Genomic DNA, 19,190 nt, shown 5'->3' on the forward strand with positions numbered 1-19,190 from the left:
TTATTTTTTAAAAAAATATATATATATATATAATTATTATTTTTTTTAAAGTAAACTCATCCCTTCTGTGAGACTGTGCCCTGCAGGGCCATCATCAAAACAGGCCTCCCTCTGCTTGTCAGGCAGATGAGTTGCCCTCATGCTCAGCAGGGAACACAACTAACACCTTACTGATGGTCTCACTGATGGGCTTTCAGGATGAATACTTTAGACTGGGAAATAAGCAATAGAAGTTTATTACTTACAGTTCTGGAAACTGAGAAGCCCAAGATCAAGGTGCCAGCAGATTTGGTGTCTGGCAAAGCTTAATTGTTTCCTAGATGGCACTTCTTGGAAACACTTTACATTCAGTCTCTTTTATATAAAAAGGCATTAATACCATTCTTAATAAATCAAATAAAAATTTCATTTTAACTGCTTAAAGATGTCCCCAAGTCTCTTCCAGTTTACCCTGTGATTAAATAAGTATTATAATTATTGTGGGAAAAATGGGAGACATCAAGTCCAGGAGTTCAGAAGGAAACCAGTCTAGGGAGATTCTGTAGATTGATGCTGATTAATATCCACTTTGAGAAAACGAGGGCTTGGGGGGTCCCCTTACTTGACATACAAGAAACCGAGACCCTATAGCATGATAGAGCAGGAGCTGCTAGGAGGAACAGAACTCAAAAGCATGTTTTATGGGCTTTAAGCTTATCATTATAGAAGCAACAAATGCACACAGTTTAAAAAATCCAATAGCACTACAAGGCTTGTAACAACAGCAGCAACAAAATAGTTCCTTGCTTCACTTGTTGCCTTCATCTGAAAGACAATCGCAAATCATTTTCCTTAAATGTTTTTTCAGATTTCATGTCTGCTTTTTAGAAGTCCGATAAATTCTGATGACTTCTCTCAAAGGTGGCCTGTGTCTTTCTGCTTGGCAGCTTTGGGGATCTTCCCTGCATCCCTGGAGTTCTGAAATGTCTGATTTCATTTACTGTGTGGGGCACTCAGGGAGCCCTTATAATATAATGTGGAAACTGATATACTTCAGTTCTGGGATTCTATCTTGACTTAGTGTCTTTATTTTCTCTTTTTGAAACTCTCATTTAGCTGACATTTCTCTTATTTATTATCTTCAACAATTAGCTGCACCTCTTGGATTTGTGTCCACTTTTTGTACCATTTTTTTTTTCATTTTTCCTACTTATCAATTTTTGTCTCTGATAGATTTCCTCAACTTCATCTTTTAACTGACCCATTAAATCTTTTAAAAAAATTTTTAGACGTTGATGGACCTTTATTTTGTTCATTTATTTATATGTGGTGCAGAGGATCAAACCTAGTGTTTCACCCATGCTAAGCAATTGCTCTACCACTGAGCCCAACCCCAGCTCCCCATTAAATTATTTTCTGTCATTTTATTTGTTAACCTCCATGAGTTATTTCTTATTCTCTGAATGTTCTAAGAAGCATCCTGAGATGTGTGTGTGTATATATATCTATATATAGATATAGATATATATACACACACATATATAAAATACATATATATATATATTCCTGAGTTATATTTACATACATGCATATATAAATATACATACACCAATACACGTATATATATTCACATACATATATATTTTGAAATTTATTTTAAACTAATAAAAACAAAAATAGTATGTATTTATTGAACACTACGTGATGTTTAGCTCAGGTTACATGTATTTATCTCCTCAAACATTTACCATATCTTTATGGGGAAAATATTCAAAATCTATTCTTCTAGCTTCTGATGTGTATATTTTTAAAATTATCATTATTTTATTTTTTTGCACTGCTGGGAATTGAACCCAGGCTTGAGCATGCTAGGCATGTGCTCTACCACTGAGCTGTGTTTCCACCCCCAAATTATCATTTTAGAGCGAGTGAAATATCTCACTTCAATATGATAGTAGTTTTATTTTTCTCTCTCCCTGCACTGTCTCTGTTTCTTCTAAGTTCTCCTTTTCCCCCCATTTGTTTGTCTGGGTCTGTTGAAGGATTCCAACAAGAGCCTGGAATATTCGATGGCTCTTGTTGGTTGGTAGGCATTTATGAGAGATGCCCAAAGCTAGTTTGAAAGTGTTGAGTACACACGAGGGGTTAAGACAGGTGGGCCGCACTACGTGCATGGCACTGAGAGACACAGATCTGCTTCTGTACAGGTTTTTCTCTTGAACTGACAGTTTCCCAGGAGGCCACTCTTCCACACTCCTACCTGGGGACGGAAGCTGGGAAGGTATAAACCTTTTTCAGGATCTTCCAGTCAAGTTGGGACAGGGAAATGGGGGAGGGGTGGTGCATTCAGTATCCAGGTATTGGATGACTCCATACCCCTAAAGTCAGTAAATCATCTGTTTTTTGTCCTGTGTGGACCCAGAGTTCTAAGCCCTGATCCTTTCCTGACTAACCTCTCAGTCACCTTCCTCCTCACCTCCTCAGGCAAGCCTTCAGTCTTCCTGTTTTCAGCCCCGCCCAAATCTCCACCTCCTCTCACCCTTTTGACAGGTTCCTGGTGATCTAATCCCTAAGGCTGTCTAGGTTTTGGAGATGCAAAACAGCTGCTTTGCTCCCAACTCAGCCAGGTTGAGGAGATTTGTTTCCACTTATTTATTACATGTGTTTCTCAAACATTTAAAATTTCTGTTGGCAGTTGATGTTTTCACATTCTCTTTGTCTTGAGTGTTTATGTCCCTTCTTCTCATTTATTGTCACTTTAGTGGAGGGTTAAGAGGCAGCTGGGATAACATTATGTGTTCAATCGATCTTAATTAACTGGGATCTCCATGTGCCTCCTTTGAACTCCACCTTCCAGCTTTCTGTGTTTTCTCTGTCCCTGTCTTCTTCCTTCCTTCCCCTTTCCCTCCCTTACTCCTTCCCTCTTTCCCTCCCCCTCATCCCCTTCTTTCTTGTCCTTCTTTCCCCCTCTTCGTCTTCCCTCTCTCTCCATCTTTCAGGATGCCTTTCCTTCTTCCCTACTTAAAGGGCATTAGGAAGACTGATGTTCTCTGCTTTTAAAAAGTGTTTTGAATATAAATAGCACCTTGGAATCTGGCTTTAATTTGAACATGCCACGTTTCTGCAATAGACTCAGAAATACCAACAACTCCAGAATCTGTGCTCCCTAATCTTTTCCCTCTGTGCATTAACTGAAAAAAAATTCTCTTTGGTATTTCTAGGAAGAAGAATATAGGCATTTTATCCATTTTGGGTCTGGCTACTCTTGTTCAGAGTTTGGATTTTGGAACCTTAACCCTTAAAACAAGTCCAGGGTAAGGGTGAGACCAAGAACTAATTAATTGATGAATTAATTCAACAGATAAATATTGAATATCTACTGTATTCCAGGTATTATCCTAGGTAGAGGGGCTATAAAATGAACAAGACATTTAGAGTGGTGTTATTTGTGTAAATACACATACCTACTGTATGTCAGGCACTATATTAGACACTCTGACTTTATTTATTTTTCACAATGGCATTGTGTGTTAGTCATTATTGCATCTATTTTAATAAAAGAAAACTGCCCCAATAGAGGAATGCACAAGTACTGTGAAGCCATTGGTCTTCATGTCTGTTTTGGTGCCATACCATGCTGTTTTTGTTACTATAGCTTGGTAGTATAATTTAAGGTCTGGTATTGTGATGCCTCCTGCATCACTTTTTGTGCTAAGGATTGCTTTGGCTAATCTGGGCCTCATATTTTTCCAGACGAATTTCATGACAGACATGAAGACCAATGAAGCAGAATAGAAGACACGGAGACACAACCAAATAAATACAGTTATCTCATCTTAGACAAAGACACCATAAGCATATGGAGAAAAGATGGCCTCTTCAACAAATGGTGCTGGGAAAACTGGAAATCATATGTAATAGAATGAAATTGAACCCTATATATCTCACCCTGCACAAAACTCAACTCTAAGTGGATCAAAGATTTAGGCATTAGACCAGAGATTCTGCACTTACTAGAAGAAAAAGTAGGCCCAACTCTCCAACATGTTGGCCTGGGAACCAAATTCCTCAACAAACTCCTAATGCCAAGAAGTAAAATCAAGAATCAATAAATGGGATGGTATCAATCTGAAAAGCTTCTTCCCAGCAAAGGAAACGACCAGGAATGTGTACAGAGATCCTACAGATTTGGAAAAATCTTCACCTCCAGTACATATACAAAGAACTAAAAAAACTTAACACCAGGAAAATAAATGACTCAATCAATAAATAGGCAAAAGAACTGAACAGCAAACACTTCACAGAAGAAATTTGAATGATCAAAAAATATAAGAAAAAATGTTCAATATCTATAGCAATTAGAGAAATGTAAATTATTCCAGTCAGAATGGCAGTTATAAAGAATAAAAGTAACAAAAATGTTGGTGAGGATGTGGGGAGTAAGGTACTCTTATATACATTGTTGGTTGGACTGCAAATTGGAGCAACCACTATGGAAAGCCATATGGAGATTCATTAGAAAACGTGGAATGGAACCATCATTTGACCTAGTTATCCCACTCCTCAGTTTATACCCAAAGAACTTAAAATCAGCATACTACAATGATGCAGCCACATCCATATTTATAGCAACTCAACTCACAATAGCCAAACTATGGAAACAATCTAGGTGTCCTTCAATGGATGAATGGGTAAAGAAAATGTGGTATATATAGAGAATGAAATATTGGTCAGCCATAGAGAAGAATGAAATTATGGCATTTTCCAGTAAATGGGGAGCTGGAGACTATCATGCTAAGTGAAATAAGCCAATCCCCCCCAAAAAACAAAGACCAAATGTTCTCTCTGATTTGTGGATGCTAACCCCAAATAGAGGAGGTTGGGGAGGAGAATAATAGAAATAGATTGGACTGGACAGGGTGTAACAGAGGGAGGGGAGGGAAGAGGGGAATAGGAAGGACAGTAGAATTAAATGGTCATAACTATCCTAGCCTTCTAACTCCACATTATGTATAAAAGTGGGAACCTAATAGAATAAGTTATACTTTATGTTTGTATATTCTGCCAAAATACATTCTATTGTCATGTATAACTAAAAATAAATAAAATAAAGTACTATGAAACCAAAGAGATGAGTTTTTGTTGTTGTTGTTTTTTTTTTTTTTTGGCTGAGCATCACAGGAGGTTACCCTCTGTGGGCTCAGTGGTCTAGTCTCTGCAGAAGTCAAGGTAGAGGCTCTGTCTATCTGTTACAGGGGAACCTGCCTGAAACTGGCTCTTCATCCTTGGTCAGTTACCCTTTATCTCCTCCCTCTGCTCCAAACCACAGAAAACTCTTAGACATGCAGTGCTTTTCCTTTTTCTTACTTTATCCTCCTCCTTTCCTTTTTCTTGTTAGTAACAAAAATGTACCAGTGTTTCAAGACACTGGCTCAGGAAGGACCAAGAAACCCGTTGGGGATGGGACTTGCTGGGGTGGGCAGGTCCAAACATTTTTTTTTTTTTTTTTTAAGAAAGGAAGATCCTGTTTCCCAGAGGACAGCCAGGCGAATCACATGGGTGAGCTGGGGAGAGGAAAAGCACACACACCCCACTCTCTGAACTTCATCAGTTTTTTTAAGCTCTAGTCTTTGAAACAGGAACTTGGCTTGTGTCTCCTGAACCAAAAGCACACATTTTGCCTTCCTCTTTTGTGCAGTCACCTTGTCCTTTGTCACTGTCAGGGGAGGTGGCTGCCACTGGCTGCTACAGAGCTGCCTACCTTTGTGCAGAGAGCCCGGTTCTTCCAAAGCCAGGGGTTGGGTAAGTGGAGGCCCCCTGGGGGGCTCTGGTCACTTTGGTTATCCTAAGAACTGGGTAGAGAAGGTTGCTGGGGGGTGAGGGATCTGAATTGCCTAGTATTGAGAAAAGGAGGTGGTGGGGTTGGGGGCAGGAGGCAGACTGGGATTTTGCCAAATTACAGATGAAGCCAATGAGATCCAGAACAATCCCCAAAGGAGGGCCCTCCCACACCCACAGGAAGGCCAAAAAAAGGCTTGAAATTCAAATTATTTTTGGTGCCTGGGAGATGAGAGGAGAGTGAGAGAGGGCAGTGGTAGTAAGTAGGAACTGAAGGGGGAAGGGAAGGGGAAAAAAAGGGAAGGTTCAGTCTGTACTTTTCCTAAGGAACAGCTCATAAGAGCACCAAACATGAGAAATATAGTTGGATGATTTGAATAATACTTTAAAATTTTGTATCTGTGGAGTAGACTATACAGAAGAATATTCACAAATTTTGTATCAATTTAGTTTCTGTGCTTAAAGAAATCTCTGCTCCCCCTCCTTTTTTAACTTCTACTTGTTTGGATGCTGGAGATGGAACGTAGGGCCTCAAGCATGCTAAGCACGCACTCTATCATTGAGTTACATTCTGGCCCCACAATGTCTATTTTTTTACTTACTTATTATTTTGAAAATAATTATTTATTGTTTTTGAACATGGGGATTTGAACTCAGGGCCTCACACATGCTAGGTAAGCATTCTACCACTGAACTACACCCTAGCCCTACACAATTGTTTTATTTTTTATTAACATGTATTAATTATACAGAATAATGGGTTTCAGTGTGATACTTAGATACGTGCATTCAGGGTGCACTGAACAAATCCAACTTCCCTTTCCCTACCCTCCTCCACACATACCCTTCCCAATCTCTAGTAATCACTATTCTACATTCGGGTCAATCTCTTTTAGTTTCTACATATGAGAAAGAGCATGTGGTTCTGGTCTTTTTGTGTCTGGCTTATTTGATTTACCAATAATGTCCCCTAGTTCCACCCATTTTGTTGCAAATGACAGGATTTCATTCCTCATTGAACCCAGGGTCTTATGCATGCAAGGCAAGTGTTCCACCCCTGAGCTACATCTCCAACCCACAGCCCCTGTTTCTGAGATGACAGGATAGAGGGGTTTTGTCCACACTGTACCCATTTGCTCCCTCTGCTTCTCTTAAGCCCTTTTGATTGTGCTGGTTTCTATAAAAGTCCTTCTTCTTTCATGATGTCATGTTTTTGTTGCTTCTGCTTCCATTTTTGCTTTTGGTAAGAAAGATGGAGAACAGGTGGTGGTGGGGACATAAAAATGGACAGTACTGATGAAAGGTAAGAAAGTAATACTGCATTTGAGAATTAGGTAGAGGGAGACGGGAAAGCTCCCTTGGTCAGGTTCTTTATCCTGTTTAGGTCTCAGTTTTTCTCACCTTTAAAAAAGAATTATGTGGATTAGATAGGCTTGCCAGGTAGATACTGGACACCCAGTTAAATGTGAATTTCAGACAAAGAGCAAATAACTAAAAATCTGAATTACAATTCCATGCATTTAAAGTAGTTCCTTTTAAACCACCTTCTGCCAATGGTGTTTCAATAGCGGGTAAGCAGAGAGCACACTGTTTTAGTGGAATCAGTGTCTAGATCTGCCTGAGATAAAGCGGGGGCTGGTTTTACACTGGGTCTCCGCTCTCCCATCTCCCCTTGAACACTAGGCCTCTCTCTGGTTTATAAAAAGAAAAGAGAGAAAGAAAGCCAGGCCTTGCCCTGGGTTGTAAAAACCTCCAGGATCAAGATAAGGGACAATTAGAAATATCTGTGTTTTGAGAAAGTAAAAGGCTTTTATAACTGAGACAAATCATTTCATCATGTATTGCTTTCCATAAAGCTGGTCCACTGATAGATCAGCAGAATAATCTTTGTTTATAAGACATACTTTACTTTTTTAAGAACAGTTTTGGGTTTGCAGCACAATATAAAGTAGGGAGAATTCCTATATATCTTTTGCCCCAACACATGCACAGCCTCCCCCATGGAATAATTTTTGGAAGAAGATAACTGATTGATATCTGTCATCATGTAACATGAAGGAGGTCTAAGAATTGAATGGCATTGCTAAGCAAGGTGCTGCTGAAAAGTAAATTTCAGGTTCCTGGGCAAAGGTAGACTGGCCAGAGACCTTCACATAGGACTTGCATCCATGAGGGATTTAGTTATTCCCGGCTCCCTTCTGAAGACATAAACCCTTTTAGGTTATGTTCCCTTTTTCCTTCCCTTTTTCCCTTCCTGGACATCCTTATAACAAAAATTCTTCCAGTTCTATCTATTTATTAATATGAACAAGGTTTCTCAGAGCGTCAGAAAAATGAGAAATAGGAATAGTATGGATACTAAACTCATTCTTTCAATGAGTAATGTTAGTGGATGGATACTTAAACTCATTACATATATCTGTATATGTAAATACATAATATCCCTACATTTAAAATTTCATCTTTATCCATCTCATTAAGGAAATAATTTCCAATACTATTTTACTGTTTCATGCTCAAAGATCAATAAAATATATATTTATCTTATTATTCATAATTGTCATGATGGCTTAGTCTCAAAAAATGTTTTAACACTGAAAGCCTTATGGGTACAGGATAATTTTTTAAATTGTAAAATCAATTTACATATGCATTTTTGTTTCAGAAAAATGGCAGGGCAATCAATGAAAGATGTCCAAGCATCAAAATATCTGACATTTTAATATAATTCTTTAGAGAAAAGTGTACTTCAAGGAGGAAAGGGAATGATTTAACATTTTTGGCTGTCAAAGAATTACTTGTTCATTTTTAAAAATGAATGATGGTATCAAATGACTATGGTACTTATATTCTAATGGGTACATTTATCAGAGTGATACAACAGTTTTATTTTAAAACTCGCCATGCTAACAATCCGCAAAATACATCCTTTACAAACACTGAAGTCTACCATTAGAAGATGTGAACGCCAACATAAACATATGTGAAGGCACACATAGTTTTTCAGCATTTTTTACTGGATGTAGGTAAGAAAAAGTTTGAAGAACACTGCTTGATACCCTTCTCTTACTGACATTCTTACTCATAACTACTCATTTCCTGTATTTCAGAACCTTTATGACTTTGAACAATAGAAAGGTAGGCACCATCACACCTCCAATCTCAGGGAATTCCTAACCTAAAGTTCTTTGTACCTCACCATGCCACCCATCTACTCTGAATTGGGTGGTAGTTACAGGGTCATAGTACAAGAGCTTAAATTGGAGTAACGAAAATAAACCAGCCCCTAGACCTCATGGCTGAACTATTTCAAGAATATGTTGTTACATTTCAGTGGCCATGATTTGACTCATAGTGTACTCAGGAACATATAATTACAAGCTTTATTCTAACGAACTTCTGCAATGCTTGCTTGTCACCTCCTGCATGTAGGGGAGAGCTGTAAAAGAGTTTTACAGTAACTGGAATGATCTAATCAACCCCGATGTGTATCCTCAGGGAAGTGACTTTCTTGAATACCAGATGGGGTTCTGGTGGAGTTTCTCCAAGTATTTCTTTTTAAGGAAGGCAGACAAATGGTTGGAAGTGGCTACATGCCCAAAGGGCAATGGGAATGTTCATGGGGCATCTCTGTAATAGGGACTGTAGCAGTAGAAGTGGGAGAGGAATGAAGCATTGCTTTTCATCACTAAAAAATAATTAGTTCACCCCAATTTAAGTATAGGTGTTCTTTAGTGTTCTTGGGAGATTAGTTCCAGAATTATCCTCAGATAACAAGGTCCCTGAATGCTTGAGTCCCTGATGTGAAATGGCATAGTATTTGTATATAACCTACAACTTCCCATATACTTTAAACCATCTCTAGATTACTGATAACACATAATATGATCTAAATGCTATGGAAGTATTTGTTAAATTGTATAGTTTAAGGAATTATGAAGAAGAAAGTCTGTGTATGTTCAGTACAGACAGAATTTAAAAATATTTTTTCAGTGCATAGTTGGTCGAATTCACAAAGAAGTTGCAGACATGGAAGGCCGACTGTACTGTTAGCAACAATATTGGAAACTGTGCTTAATCAGTTCTGAAGTTTATAAGTAATGATGCCTCAGTTACCTAGGGTTAAAGAAATATGTTTCTCTGCAAGTTACTTTTTTTTTTTCAGCTTTCCCAAAGAGGTTTTATTTTTTATTTATTTTTATTTTTTTTATTATTAGTTGTTCAAAACATTACAAAGCTCTTGACATCATATTTCATACATTTGATTCAAGCAGATTATGAACTCCCATTTTTACCCCGTATACATATTGAAGATTCACATCGGTTACACATCCACTTTTTTACGTACTGCCATACTAGTGTCTGTTGTATTCTACTGCCTTTCCTATCCTCTACTATTCCCCCTCCCCTCTCCTCCCCTCCCCTCCCATCTTCTCTCTCTACCCCATCTACTGTAATTCATTTCTCTCTCTTGTTTTTTTTCCCCTTTCCCCTCACTTCCTCTTATATGTAATTTTGTATAACAATGAGGGTCTCCTTCCTTTACCATGCAATTTCCCTTCTCTCTCTCTTTCCCTCCCACCTCTCGTCCCTGTTTAATGGTGATCTTCTTCTCATGCTCTTCCTCCCTATTCTGTTCTTAGTTGCTCTCCTTATATCAAAGATGACATTTAGCATTTGTTTTTTGGGGATTGACTAGCTTCACTTAGCATAATCTGCTCTAGTGCCATCCATTTCCCTGCAAATTCCATGATTTTGTCATTTTTTAGTGCAGAGTAATACTCTATTGTGTATAAATGCCGCATTTTTTTTTTATCCATTCATCTATTGAAGGGCATCTAGGTTGGTTCCACAGTCTAGCTATTGTGAATTGTGCTGCTATGAACATCGTTGTAGCAGTATCCTTATAGTACGCTCTTTTAAGGTCTTTAGGGAATAGTCCAAGAAGGGGTATAGCTGGGTCAAATGGTGGTTCCATTCCCAGCTTTCCAAGGAATCTGCAAGTACTTTTAAAAAACTGATTACTTCTACTTAAGCACAAAACTCACAATTCTTTTAGCTTTAAAATGCTTTTTAAAAATCAATCTTTTAATTTAGAAATAATTATAGTTTCGTATTCAATTATATGAAATCATTCAGGGCAGGGGGTGTAGTTTGGTGTTAGAGGACTTGCCTAGGAGTGAGACCCTGGGTTTCATCTCTAGTACTGGGGGAGGAAAAAAGACTCAGAGAGGTCCTATGCACCCTTTGCCCAATTTCCTCCAGTGGGATTACCTTGCAAATGATAGTATGATATCACATCCAGCTAAGACACAGAACATGTCCATCAGCACAGAGATCCCTGTGTGCTTTGGTAGCCATACCCACTCCCCATACCTTTTAGCCCTTTCTTAACCCTTGGTAAATACTATTTAGTCTCTATTTCACCATTTCAAGTGTTATATAAATGGAATCATGCAACATGTGACCTTTTGATTGTTTTTCATTCAGCATAATTCTCTGACTATTCATCCATGTTGTTGTATAGTTCCCTTCTATAGCTGAGTAGTATTTCACGGTATGGGTATACATTTTGTCTAATTATCCAAGAGTTGAAGGACATGTGGGTTGTTTATGATTTGGGATTATTATGACTAAAGCTTCCAGAAACATTCAGTTACAGGTTTTTATGTGACCATAGGCCCTCATTTCTCTGGACTAATTCCCAAGTGTGTAATTGCTGGGTCATATGATAGTTGTATGTTTCATTTTTAAAAGAAATTGATAAAATTTTCCAGAAAACTATATTCTTTTATATTTCTACCTGCAATAGGCCATGATCCAGTTTATCTGCATCCTCTCCAGCATCTGGTATTGTCATTATTTTTTATTTTAGCCATTCTATAGATGTGATTACCTCATTGTGGTTTTTCTCATCATAGTACAATATTTTTAATTTATACGATTTTACATTTCACAAACTTTTTATATCATCCTTATGAACATCAATTAAGATCATTTTTATTAAGAAAAATACACAATGCACACAATATAAAACACAAAAAGAGCATGGGTGAATCATGAAATCTGCTCTTGTTACCTCATGGGTGATCTCCTTCCCAGAGACCGCCACTCCTACCAGCAAAACCACATGAAACAGTTCACCAGAAAACAAGGGCCACTTTGAAAATAAAAAAGATTTAAAAACACTGCCTACTGTGCTGACCACTCAGATAATTATGCAGAGCATTTTTAGGTTACATCCTTGCAAAACTGAATATTTGTTATCAAACACACAAAAATGATCTCTGAGAACGATATGATTGGGGAAAATAGGGGATAGCTGCTTTTCGCTGTTTATCTTTTGTACCTTTGTCCTTTATGCTGTATGTATATGTATTAATTAGCCTGTTTTCTGTTGCTATAACTGAATATTACAGACTGAATAAATGACAAAGAATAAAAGTTCATTAAGTTCATGATTCTGGAGACCGGAAGGTCCTTATTGAGGGGCCACATCTGATTAAGACCTTCTTACTGGTGAGTCCCAAGGCAGCCCAGGGCATCACATAGCAAGAGAGGCACATACCTACAAGAGACAGAGCTAAACTGGCTTTTATAATAGATCTACTCTCAAGATAACCCATGAATTCATTAAGTCATTAATGAATTCATCTAGTCATGAGAACTCTTCTCAGTCACCTCTTAAAGGTCCTACCTCCTAATATCTCACAATGAGGATTAAATTCTAACACGAGTTTTGGTGAAAACATACAGATAGAAGCATATATCGCCCATTAATAATAATGGAAGGGCATAATTCCACACATTCTTTTTGCTTTCCTTTGTTTTCTATGTTTTATAATGGTCTGCTTGTGTTTAGAATCAGTGATGTAAAACTTAGTGCGCTTCACTAATGTTCACAGGCATATACTGGGTATATTTTTGACTATGTTCACCCAGAAGTGTTTACTGATAGTAACCCCCATGTGGGTTCAATGCTGAGGAAGTGAATTATGTAATCGGTCTGTGCAAAAATAAAGTCAAATATAGTGCTAAAACATGGTCAGGGATTCAAAAATCTAAGATACCTATTCATTCTCTCACTTTGATCTGGGAAGGCTTGGTTTTTCCCATAGAATCACAGGGTATTGCTGTGGATTCAGGAATCCTAGTGGTGCACTGCACTTATTCAATCTGACGGAAAAACAATGCCATCAGCATGAATCAATAGGAATGGTGCATTTGACCAGCAGACTGTTATTTCTGGAGACAGGATACACACTCAGTTCTGAGGTTTATGTTAGTGTCAGACTTAGCAATATAGCAATGTTTTCCAAACTTTGTTGCTAGGAAAAAAATTTGGCGTATATATGTATGGATGTATGCGTGTGTGTGTGTGTGTGTGTGTGTGTGTATACATATATATCTCCTGTTTATATTTTACATTTGATTTTAAATACACATTTCCAGGTGTTCACCAAAGTTTTATCTATTGTGATCTTACTTTATTCCTGTCCCTTAATGCTGTTTCTCTTATCCTATAAACAGAAATTTCCGAAGTGTCTTCCACTTCCCATATTTTCTCTACTCTCAAGGCTCTGAGAATTTGACCTAAGAGCTAGCCCTGGGGGTTTGGGGGTAGGGATCACTGCACAATGATTCAGAGTTCATGGATTCAGATCATGACTGGCTATGTGATTTTGAGACTGGCTTTCTCTCTTTACAACCTCAATTCTTCCACCTGTGAAAGAGTCTATTCCTCTGAGGGTATGAAAAAAGAAGTTAGTTCTTTGTAATGAAAGTTTCAGAATGAGATACAAAGATTTTAATCTAAAGGCACGATACTGAATATTTTATTTATTTATATTTTGTGATGCTATGGAACCCAAGGTCTTACTCATGCTAGAAAAGTGCTTGACCACAAAGCCGGGCCCCTTATACTGATTTTTAAAATTTAGCAGACATCCTCAGCACTTAATATGTGCTGCAAAAGCATTAATTCATTCATTTGATCCCCAAACAATGGTATGTGATAGTCCTCTGTTATCACCGCCTTCCACATTTCATAGGAATATGCGAGGTAAAGTAACTGGTATCTGGTTATTCCGCTAATCAGTGACACAGACCAGAATGCTAGAGTGCAATTATTTGGCAGTCACTAACGATGGAATTGCTGCTTATTCACTTCTGATTGTGTCCCTTTCTTGCTCAAAAATCTTCAGTGGCTCTTGAAGTCTAAAGTAATAAATACAGAATGCTCAGCTTAACAATAAAGATCCTCCAACTACTTCCTTTCCTGTTCTGTTCCCCATGAAAATCCTTCCTACATCCTCCTGTGCTCCAGTTGGACCGGACAAACCCTAACCACAATTCCCTGGACAGATCCCACGCATCCATGCCTTGCCTTGAGAATCTCTTGATCTGGATTTCACCTAGTCTTATCCCCTCTTCACTTTTCCACATTTTACCTTTCCTTCAAGGTCCTTCCGGAATGCCATCTCCTGAAAACATTTTCTCAACTGTGCCTGGCTGATAATCTTCCCAGAGAATTCTCTCTCTTCCCTCCTCTCTGCCTGCATTAGTTTCTGGCTATTATGACAGTTATTTCTGGGACTACAGATGCCATATGCCCCTCACCTTAATAAAAGGAGGAGCCCCTTGAGGTACATTGTGATTTCTTTCTCCTAGAACTTTAAGATTTTATTAAAAATTTAAATCATCCTTCTTTTTAAAAATATTTTTTAGTTGTAGATGGTCACAATACATTTATTTATTTTTATGTGGTGCTGAGGATCAAACCCAGTGCCTCACATATGCAAGGCGCGTGCTTTACTACTGAGCCACAACCCCAGCCCCCTTCTTCTTTTTTTGGTAAATAAAATGCCTGTTTTTTGTTTAAAACAATAAATATTATAGAAAACACATCTGTTGGAAGTGAAATTTACTATTCTAACCTCTCCAACACTGCCCTAAGAGAATTGTGGTTAACAATTTGGAATGTATTCTTTTAGACCTTTTTCATGAATAGTTATAAGACATGTAAGTAAATATTTATTTACAGAAAGAGGATTACATTATACATATAGCTTTGTAGCTTTTTTAACTTAAAATATTTAGTATTTTTAATATAGATAATCATCTGTCTCTTTTTGTGCTGAGGATTGAACCTGGGGCCTCATGCATGCTAAGCACATGCTCTATCACTGGACTACTTCCCAGGCTGATCTCATTCTCTCTCTCTCTCTCTCTCTCTTTTGGTACTAGAGATTGTACCTGGGGTGCTCTACTACTGAGCTACATCCCCTGCCCTTTTTGAGACATGGTCTTACCAAGCAGCTTAGGGCCGAGGTTGGCCTTGATCTTGCAACCCTCCTGTCTCAGCTTCCTGAGTCACTGGGACTACAGGCATGGGCCACCATGCCCAGCCTCATTTTCTTTTAACACTGGTATAGTATAAGAGTACATGGATGTTCCATTGTTTACCTATTCAGTCCCTTGTTCATCAGCATGAGAATGATCTCTATTTTTTATCATTATGAACAATGCTGCGGTGAATACATACATATACATAATAGTGTGTGCATATATCTCTACATTTACATACTCATATAACTTTCTGTGGAACACACTTTTCAACATGAAATTGCTAGGTGAAATGGAATAAATTTTCTAAGTAATGATAAGTATAAAAAACATGGAGGGGAAGGAGTCTTGGTTTGTCTTTCTGCATCCTTCACAAGGCTTAACATGGCATCCGTCAGTGTGGTCCAGAAATCTGACATCAGGCTGCCCTGGCCTATATTCAGGTTTCATCTTTATTCCTCAGTCACTTCATCACCATATAGTGGGGAAAATAATAGTACTTGGCTCTCAGTGTCATTGTAAGGCTTAAATGAGATAATATATGCAAAGCAATTAGTATTTAGTAAATACCTGAAAAACAAGTAAATGCAAGGGAGAAATGGGAGAAAAATGGTAACAGGTTCATATAATTGCTGAATGAATAAGACTAAACAGAATAATGGTAGTTTGAGTAATCTTTCTAGAAATGAATGGTGCAGAACCATTCATACTTTGCTAATGAAACCAATAACAACTACTTATAAAATGACCAGCTAACATTAGATGTGCAACATGTAGCCTTGGAGAAATTTATATCTGTGCAAAATTAACTGGCTTGAATCAGGATCAAAAGAATGACCTTGGCCTCTTCAGTCCCATACTTTCCCCAATGGAACTAACTGGTCTCAGCTGAAGATGAAACCTTATATAATGGGTATGTCTGAGGACAAAGAACAATACAGTTCCCTTAAGGGTACACTGGCTCACAAATGGAGGGTATTAGGTGATCTAGTTAACTAGCCATCAACACTGAAAATGGACATAAAGCATATATATATAATGGGCTAGGAAAGAAGATAAAACTTTCTGTTTAGATTTTTAGGTTCTGAGCCAGATGTCTCCACATTCATGGAATAGTTCCTACCCAATATTAGAAGATTCTAGGGGTAATGACTCCTGGACTCTAGAACTAGCTCTACTATTAACTAGTTGCAAAATCTTGACCAAACTGTTGAATCTCATTTTACATTGGTCCAACGAGGAGACTGAAATAGCTGATGTGAAAGGCTCTTTTTTGACATCCCTTTCTCCACAGAGTCACATTTTCAGAGCTGTTTATTGTACTAAAAAAAAAAAAAAATTAAAGCATGAAATCTGATAATGGAAATACTTTCAAAATGTGTCAATAATGATAAAAGTAAGAAGCTAGACCCCAAAAGGCCTCATATTGTATGACTCCACTTATATGACATATCAAATTTTAGGCAAATCTACAGATTAGATGGAAAACAAGTTATTAATTACCAGGAGCCAGGAGAAGATAAGAATAGGGTGTGACCACTTAATGGGTATGCGGGCACCTTTAGGAGTGATGGAAATGGTCTGGAACTAGATAATAGTGATAGTTGCACAACACTGTCAATGTACTAAATGCCACTGCGTATAAATTTAAAATGGTAAAAACAGTGACATTTATAGTGTATGTGTTTTACCGTAGGAAAAAAGTTGGGGGGGTGTGTGAGGAGGGGGAATACACATGCAAGAGAGCACAAAAGAACTATAGCAGGACAATTGACAACTGCTCTATGGTACCTGTTAGAGGATCTGGGTGTACAGTGTCCTCTGAGGAAGCACTGGAAAACCCAGGGATGCAGGAGTGAACATCACTGCATAAACTGTCCTCTGAGGCCAGGCCCTGATTGGGGCAAAAGTGGCACTAAATAGAGAGGTATGAGCATAATCCAAAGTACACTGATTGCCCTCCCCTGGGCCCATGTTCTTGCCCTTCCCAACCACAGTCAAACTGTACCCCAAAATGGACCTCTTAGACTCATTTCAAAGTTCAACTTCTTCTTGAGAACTGAACCCATAGGGACATCTCACTCTTTTAAATGCTGATAGCACAACTCACTTGTGCCAGTCCAGTGGCACTTCCAGGAGAGCAAGAGACTGCCTGGACCTTCTAGTCATACTTGTATCCTCCTAAAGAGATCCAAGGCCTTTTTGCCTTGCCTTTGCCTCCCAGGCATCCAATACAGTAGTGCTCAGAAAATATTTGTGGCTCTGTGAATGAGTGATTCAGGCAGGCCCCACAGGGAGTAGAGTTTTATGGATTTTAATAGGAACCATACCATGAAATCCGAAACTTTCACCTCACCGCTCATACTAGAAATCTTCAGTTACAGCTGGTTTTGTTGGATAAGCTGCTCCCAGCAAATTCAACTAGAACTGGTGGTTTCCAGTATGAATCCTCAAAAGGAGTTGTGCTCCTTTCCACACTAAAAACAATAATTAAAAAAACACTTATATAGCCCTATCACGTTCAACAGCAATCTAAACGCTTTGCAAATGATGATTCATAACGACCCAGATGTAGAAACTGAGGCTGTGAGACATTTAAGGAGTTGGCCCAGGGAGCAGAGGTAATAAGCACCAAGGCTTGGATTCAAACTCCAGGTATTCTGCGTCAGAGAAGATACTCTTCAACTTGATATGGCTGCCTTATCAACTTGATATGGCTGCTTGTCAAAAACCTCCAGGAACGAACACACGCACACACACAAATATTAACGTTGATGGATTTGTTTTAGAATTTTTTTTTTCTGTGTCCTCCTTTTCTTTCTCATTCAGAGCAAAATGTTCTAAAGCAAACAGTCTTTTTTTCACACCTGAGAGAGCGGTGTGGCTCATTTTCGCTGTAGCAATCAAAATGGAAGAGGAAACTTGTGTGGTTTCATCATTGGTGCTTTCGGGGTGTGTGCTGCGGATTGTTCTGCCTTCCTCCTGGCTCACCTGGCCCTCTCTCCCCCAAGACTTGCTTAGCTCAGGGGTCGGGGAGTCTTTTTATAGTCTGCCTCAATACTGGGATGCGGACGGGCCTTTCCTTCCTTTCCTCAATCCAGTCCTGGTCCTGGACAACCTACCCCATCACCCCCGCGGTGCTGGGGAGGAACCCAGAACCCTGTGCTGCTAGGCAAGCGCTGCCACTGAGCTGCACACACCCCCCACCCTCCCAAGCCTTCACTGTCGTCTTCTCTTCTGCCCTCCTTTTCCTGAAGCCTCTTTATTACCGCACATACTTAACCATATTTGCATCAAAATCCCCAGCAGCGACATTTCGCGGTGCTCTGTCCCAAGGTGAATCCACTATATTTAGGCTTCGGATGTTGTCCTTCCGCCTAGCTTTAGGAATATCTAAGTGACTATCTCCCCACGTGGGAGGCCGGCGGTGTCAGAACCCGACAGACCTGCCTTTTACTAATTGAGGACCCAGGGCAAATTACTTAACGTCTCGGAGTCTCGGTTTCCTCATCGTAAACGGGATTGATACCCAGAGGTTGCTGTGTGGAACCGATGCGGTAACACGGGGCGGCATCGTGCACAGTAGTTCTCTTAGATCCCCCCTGGACAATACCTGAGTAATGCATACTTGTCTGTTTCCTTTTTTAAATTTTTTCCCCCTTTTCTTCCCAGAATATCCACATGCTCTGAGGGCAGGAGGGGCTTCTTTGCTCACACTCTGAAAAGCTCCTATAATCCCAGTTAAGAGCGCTACGGCCCACTGGGCTCTTGGGTCCCATTCAAGACAACCCGGAAGAATCTACTATTCGCTCGACCCCAACTCTAAATCTAACTGCTCAGCCCCAGAAAGACTTTAGGGCTCAGGACCCTAGTGAGGGCGGGCTGAAGTAGCTCGGTGGGGCTTCAAGGGGGGAAGGATTGGGGTTAAAGAGCGCGCGCTCTAGCTAGCCTCCCTCCTACGACTCCCCGGGCTTGGACACCTGCTGCCCGGGGCTCGGCGACCCGGGCAGGGCCTCGCGTGCGTGACG

The 19,190-nt window shown here is 39.2% G+C and overlaps 1 protein-coding gene and 2 long non-coding RNA genes across 3 annotated transcripts in view; 2 read left to right on the forward strand and 1 right to left on the reverse strand.

Moving 5' to 3' along the window:
- LOC125613201 overlaps positions 1-3,293 on the forward strand; it is a 40,320-nt gene extending 37,027 nt beyond the window's left edge. The window contains exon 3 of the long non-coding RNA XR_007343700.1: positions 3,201-3,293. This is a non-coding gene — a long non-coding RNA (uncharacterized LOC125613201). The remainder of the gene's footprint in view (positions 1-3,200) is intronic.
- The window catches only part of LOC125613202, an 83,348-nt gene that overhangs the window by 61,795 nt on the left and 2,363 nt on the right, over positions 1-19,190 (reverse strand). The gene's annotated exons all lie outside the window — the stretch shown is intronic.
- The window catches only part of Plekha2 (pleckstrin homology domain containing A2), an 86,439-nt gene continuing 72,890 nt past the window's right edge, over positions 5,642-19,190 (forward strand). Inside the window, exon 1 of the mRNA XM_048792744.1 lies at positions 5,642-5,781. The gene's annotated coding sequence lies outside the window, so the exon portion shown is untranslated. The remainder of the gene's footprint in view (positions 5,782-19,190) is intronic.

This window comes from Marmota marmota, unplaced genomic scaffold, assembly GCF_001458135.2.
Source record: "Marmota marmota marmota unplaced genomic scaffold, marMar, whole genome shotgun sequence".
In the NCBI taxonomy this organism is placed as follows: domain Eukaryota; kingdom Metazoa; phylum Chordata; class Mammalia; order Rodentia; family Sciuridae; genus Marmota; species Marmota marmota.